At 30.4% G+C, this 6688-nt stretch overlaps 1 pseudogene; it reads left to right on the top strand.

The window, feature by feature from the left end:
- Positions 1–1480: 1480 nt before the first annotated feature.
- On the top strand, positions 1481–6389 carry LOC109337378 (annotated as a pseudogene).
- The last annotated feature ends 299 nt before the right edge of the window (positions 6390–6688 follow it).

A 6688-nucleotide genomic window follows, 5' to 3' on the forward strand; every position in this document is an offset into this window, starting at 1 on the left:
GCCTACCCAAAAAAAATTGTGTCAAGATGCTCAATCAACCTACCTCTATTTTTTATATAAAATAAATTTTGGTGTATTAGATCCTAAAACTTACTAGAATGATGATAGGTTTAAGACAACATACTCTAGCTACCAATAGAACTTTACTTTTAAATATTAATATATGAATGTAATATTTAAACATTGTCAGTATAAATTATACAATCAATATATTATTCATAACTCATTTGTATTGTTTTTTTTGAAGAGTCAATAATAAATAACATTAATGTTGGATTATGGTGTGACAATGTATTACATTTATACGGTATGAGTGCATATACTTTTTTTCATCTTAATATATTTGTTAAAGTATCAACTAATCTACCATGACTATATATACAAACATTTTGGCGCATGAGAATACAAATGCGCGTGGAGATGGCATATTTTGAGGATGAATAAATAATAAAAGGAAGAAGCGGTCCCTCCCTTGCAAAATGGAGAGAGGAGGATAGTAGAAATGCATTAATACACCAATTATTAAAAATTAGATTTGCAAAAGATAGAGATAGGACCACCTCATCTCTTCACTCTCCTTCCTCTGCTGTGTGAAAACACAACACAACAGAAAACTCTAATACCCTTTAAAATCTTAAGAGAACAGATATAGGGGCAGAATGTGGACCCACCAAATAGAATTCTCCTCACTGAAATCCATATCAAAAAGCTTGTAAAAAACTCTACTTAGTAATGAGTTCAATCTTGGGATTAGTTCCCCTACAAAGATCTCCTAATATATAAATATCGATCATAAAATATTTCATGGCCATTTTGGTTCTTAGCCATGGGTATAGGCTATAGCACATATGAATAATCACACAATTGTTATGATAGTGGCATATTTAGGTTTAGGTTTTGGGGTGCTAAAAAGATAATTTGTTTAAAAAATTCAACAATTTAGTAAATCAGAGAAAAAACTCATGTGGCGGCTTGTAGTTTATGTGCCTGGAAAGGACTATCATAACTTTCTGTTGCCCCTGGTCCTTCTTATGTACTTCACATACACAGAAAAGGTGAGTTTATTTTGTTTTAACAAACACCTCTTTCTGACAATAATCATCAATTATCAATTATTTGTATTCAGTCTATATATTATAATATGGTTATATTTAATATGAGAAACATTACTTGTTTTAAGAGTAAATTTTTTAGTCATCAATTTTAAAAAAAAAATTATGTGTGCTCATTAATTCAAATTATTAGATTTTTCTAAAATTAATAATTTAAATACAAAATAAGTTAAAAAACTTACTTTTAGAATAAGTGAATACAACTAATTTAATATTATATAATTCTTGTTTCCTATAAGAATTTTCAACACTTTAGTAAGAAACAATTGAGGAAATTTCCTTGATATTTTTATTTGTAGGAATACTATTTTGCTTGTATTTATATCTTGGTGCATTGACTAACTTTCTCATAAGAGAGAGAAGAGGAAACCATATATCATGATCATAGCATGGAGAGAGACCATCATCACACCTATCTAATCTTCTATTTCTAAGGAAGTATATCTCATCCTTCTTCTTAGCTAGGTTTTCTTGCTACCACCATGTTGGCTTATTAAGGGAAATAATCACTTAAAAAATAAAGCTTCCACCACTTCTCTACTAATTTACCATTACCATCTTTGCTACCAACTACCACTACCATAATCTTTTCTCTTAGAAAAAGAAGAATAAGAAGACATCTATTGCAACATAAGAGTTGAAGTAAGGCTAATTTCATGGCTAGACAAGTGTGTGAAGATAAATCAAGGGACATGGCTACATCAACTAAATTCTGCTACTCAGATGCAAGAATACATCAAACCAATCTAGTGAACCAGATCCAAGGGTTTGTGACAGACCCAGAGATGTTCAACCTCACCACAAACATGGAGATGATAGGGTTTTCCAAGAATTATCTTCATCAACAAAGTTTCTTCAACAAACTTAATCAACAACACCAAGGTCCTCCTTCATCTTCCAAGGCCATGAATGAGTCTTCTAACACTTTCTATCATCAAGAGTATAATACTAATAAACCAGATTTCACATCAGGGATTTTGGAAACAAGTAGTGATAATCACCTAATTCTGAGTGCTCATTATTCTGTTTCAACCACGTGGCAAGAGAATAGAACATCATTACTTGTTGATGATTCTTCTTTGAGGCATGTGTTGCCTTCTGAAGGTAATAACCTTAGTCAAAGACCAAGTGAAGGCCTTTCACTCTCTCTTAGTTCAAACAATATTGGGTTGCAACCTTTTGAGCTAAGACACCAACACCAACAGCAACCAGATTTTGCATTTTCATCAAGTTCTAGAGAAGGGTTCTATTCAAAATCATCTCAACAGCAACAAATGATGCAACAAGGTGCTAATATTTATCAAGGACATTTCATGCTCAAGAATTCTAAGTTCTTGGTACTTGCACAGGAACTTCTGAACGAGTTTTGTAGTTTAGAAACAAAGCAAAACGATGTAGTAAAGCAAAAATCTCATCAGAAGAACCTACCATCATTTGAAGAGGATCCAAAGACTAATAATTCTCTTACCCCTCTTGAATTCTTGGAATTGCAGAAGAGAAAGACAAAACTGGTTTCTATGCTGGAAGAGGTATATTCGTTTCATAACATATTATTTTCCCTTCATTTAAGAGTTTTTGTTTTTACTTTTTCAAATTATACATATGCATATATGTACTTGGCAAATAAAAACACTTTTGAGCGATGCTTTATCTTATGATACAAATATTAATATCATAAACTTATTGAAATATAATCCATGTACTCTTAACTTTTTGGTGGTGTAGCTGATAGGATTTGGGTCTTTTCATAAATGATACCGCCTCCTGAAAATTTAGGCTTTTTTGTGGAAAAAGATTTTATGAACATAAAAAAAAAAAAAAACACATGGCATCTCTTTGATTCTGTAATGTATCATTGAAATTGAATATGCAAACAAGAGAAAAATAACGATAATTTATTTAAAAACAAAATACTTTATTGAATTAAAGAGTTAATGTGAAACAACCATATCAAACAGCATTAATAAGACGTTTATATAATGAAATATGGCTTAATTAAATCTCCAGATACGTGAGAATATGAAATGTTCAATTTTTCATGAGGTACAATCATACCTTCTTTAAAATAAATTAGTTCATTATTTATATGATAAAGGAATACTATTGAAAAAATATGTGGCAAAAAAAAGAGCACTAATAAAAGTATAGGAAAAAGTGACATAATGATAAATACATGTGATATCAAATTAAGTTGGAAAGTGCATGAAGCCTCTATGAACTTAATGTCTTTTATAGGTAATTATAATAGATTATTTTTTCTTTCTAATTATCTCTTAAATTTTATCAACTTTTAAAATTAGTCCCTATATAAATATATTGGTAAAATGTTAATATCTAAATGAAACTATTATCAAAATAAAATTTTGGTTGAGAATAATATAAGTAAATTTTAGAGTACGGTTACAACTAATTAATAAAATAATATTTGTATATATAAAAAATAAAATAAAATAACAAATATTCAACAATTGAGATTAAAAGGAAATGCATAGGTTAGAATTTTTCATTTCTATTACTTTAAAATTATTTTTTATACAGTGATTAATTTTAACAATAATTAAAGTTTAAATGAAAGTTAGAAAGAAAAAATAGTTTATAATACCTATGGAAGTTTTTGTTTTAATGTTATTTTCCCTAAATTAAATTATCAAGCTCTTTTTCTAATATAGGCAAAACACAGACTTGGCCTCCTCCCCTTCTCCGAATCTTGCATTTATTTTACTTCTAGTAAACCTTAAAAAGAGTTATATCCACATTTGTTCTAGGAAAAATGATGCTTGAAAATAAACTTCCCACCATCATTTTTTTATAGCATGTAACATTTAAAGTGAAACTTTATGAGTATATGACCCTTGTTTCACTTTTATATGGCTTCTTCTTCTCAAGGTTAATAGAAGATACAGGCACTACCGGAATCAAATGAAGGTTGTGGTCTCATCATTTGAAGCAGTGGCTGGAAGTGATGCTGCCACAGTGTACTCAGCATTAGCTTTGAAAGCCATGTCAAGACACTTTAGGTGTTTGAAGGATGGGATTTTGGATCAGGTTCAAGCTACAAGGAAAGCCATGGGAGAAAAAGAACCAGCTTCACCAGACATAACAAAGGGTGAAACACCAAGGCTTAGAATCCTTGACCAAACACTTAGACAACAAAGAACATTCCAACAAATGATCATCATGGAAACACATCCTTGGAGACCACGACGTGACGTGGTCTTCCTGAAAGATCTGTCTCCATTCTTCGTTCTTGGCTTTTTGAACATTTTCTTAATCCGTAATTTCTCTATGTCCCTTTCATGTTTTTTAAAAATTATGGAAAATATTATCAAAATTGGTTTTTTTTTTTAAATTTATGGAAAATATTATAATATGAGCTACAATTTTATTCACGATTTTCTTTGAAAATGTTTTTACTATAATAATATTATTGTCACTCTGGTAACGGAAAGAAAACCTTATATCCTAAGAAATATTATTTCTTTAATCATAGAATATTTTTTGATAATACAAAAAAAAAGAATCCCATTTAAAACCCTCACCCTTGGTTTTTCTTTAGCAATTCCTACCTATCTAGAATAAATTGCCAATACAAGTAAGCTATATAAGATAGGTTTTCCTAAAGAATCACCTTTCAGATTCTATCTTTTCTTACTCTCAACTACTACTCTGTAGGACCATTTCTCCACTATAGTTATTTCTAATGATTAATTAATTAAGTATTAATTACTTTATAACATTGAAGTTCAGATTCTTAATTAGTATTTTTTGTGATGACTTTTGCAGGTACCCAAGTGATGTTGATAAACATATTTTAGCCCATCAATCTGGTCTCTCAAGAAGCCAGGCATGTCCCTATCTTCCTTAAACTTAAGGTTTTGATTTATTATCAATTTTTAGAAATAATATTTCTACACTAAAAAATGATATTCTATTTATATCTTGCATGTTGGGTAAATAATGATATTCTTACTAAAGAAATAGTGTTGTAATTTTTTATCCGTTTATCTTTTATTTACCACCGTCGATTTACTTTGATTTCACTGATTTTTATTCTTTTCCACAATCAACTTCATGAAAAATTTCTTAAGTAAGATCTTTAAAATATTGGTCATCAAATAAGAACCAAGTTTTTTAAAAAGTCGCCACATTATATAAAATTAGGTTTTGAAAACTATAAAATGTCATCAATCAAGTCGTATGGTCATATTTTAAAACTTTAGAGGCTTATTTGGTGATGTATAATTAATATGTTAGGACAGAACTGATGATATCACCATCTTTGAATGTTGGAATAAACAAATAGCATCATTCTTAGCATAGTGTAATAAAAATAGTGTGCACATATTTTTGCATAATCTAATGGACACAGGGCATTCTGCCCTTCTCTGAACACTAACAACTAAACTAGTAAGAATTAAAACATCATTCTAGAATTTATTATTATACTATTGGATAGAGACATAGAAACATAATCATTTTAAAATAGAAGATCTCTCTTCGAATCTTATATGCATACTTTTTTTATTATTATTAAATGCATGCGATTAGAAGATTAAAAATCCATTTTGGTACATGTGTTTCAAATTAAGCAGGTTTCAAATTGGTTTATCAATGCAAGGGTGAGGCTATGGAAGCCAATGGTGGAGGAAATGTACTTAGAAGAAGCAAAAGAACAAGAAAACATGGCATATTCAGAAGGAGGCACCAATAATCATGAACATATTAGCCACAAATTTATTCAAAACCATGAGGATAAAAACCAAATGAAGGCTAGACTCCTTCCAATTGACTCTGAGTGTGTATCATCCATCATAAATAACCATGATCATCTACAAAATGACCCAAATAATTGCATTAGTCCCAATGAACCATGTTTTGGTTCGATGGAGCTTGATTTTTCATCTTACACACACCACTATGATCACAACGTGAATCAGGTTATCAACACTAGTAGTGGTGGTAGTTGTAGTGGTGTGTCATTAACACTAGGGTTACAACAACACGATGAAAGCGGCATAAGTTTGGCATTCCCTCCGGCAATTCAAAGCTCCATGTTCTATGCAACGGACCAAATTGATGAAGAGTGTCAACCAGTTCATTACTCTCTTTTGGATGGGGAAACACAAAGTAATATGCCCTATAGGAATTTGATGGGGTCACAATTATTTCATGACTTGGTTGGATAGAATGCATGTATTCAAAGTTACTAACTTGCTGTACAAGCTTAGTAAACAATATTTTGTCTAAATCAATCAAGGAATCATGGAGGTGTTGTTCTGAAATCACATACATGCTTATAGTATTATGTTAATTTAGCTTTTGAAAAGTTGTTAAGTATAAAAATTATCTTAGTTGGTGTGGTTAATTGAGAATTTTTTGACTCTAAAAGTTTACATAAGACTTCCCACTAGCCTTCTAAAGTTAGTTGAGTTGATAAGTTCACCACCACTTTCTCTTTCAAGCTTCAATCTTTCTTCCACCGGAATCAACATTGGTTTGCAAAATTCCATTTGGAACTTCTTTAGAATGTCCACTGCATAATTGTCTGTTTTTTTTTAGAAAATTTCCATGCCAAA

This window comes from Lupinus angustifolius, unplaced genomic scaffold, assembly GCF_001865875.1.
Source record: "Lupinus angustifolius cultivar Tanjil unplaced genomic scaffold, LupAngTanjil_v1.0 Scaffold_5_179, whole genome shotgun sequence".
Classification (NCBI taxonomy): domain Eukaryota; kingdom Viridiplantae; phylum Streptophyta; class Magnoliopsida; order Fabales; family Fabaceae; genus Lupinus; species Lupinus angustifolius.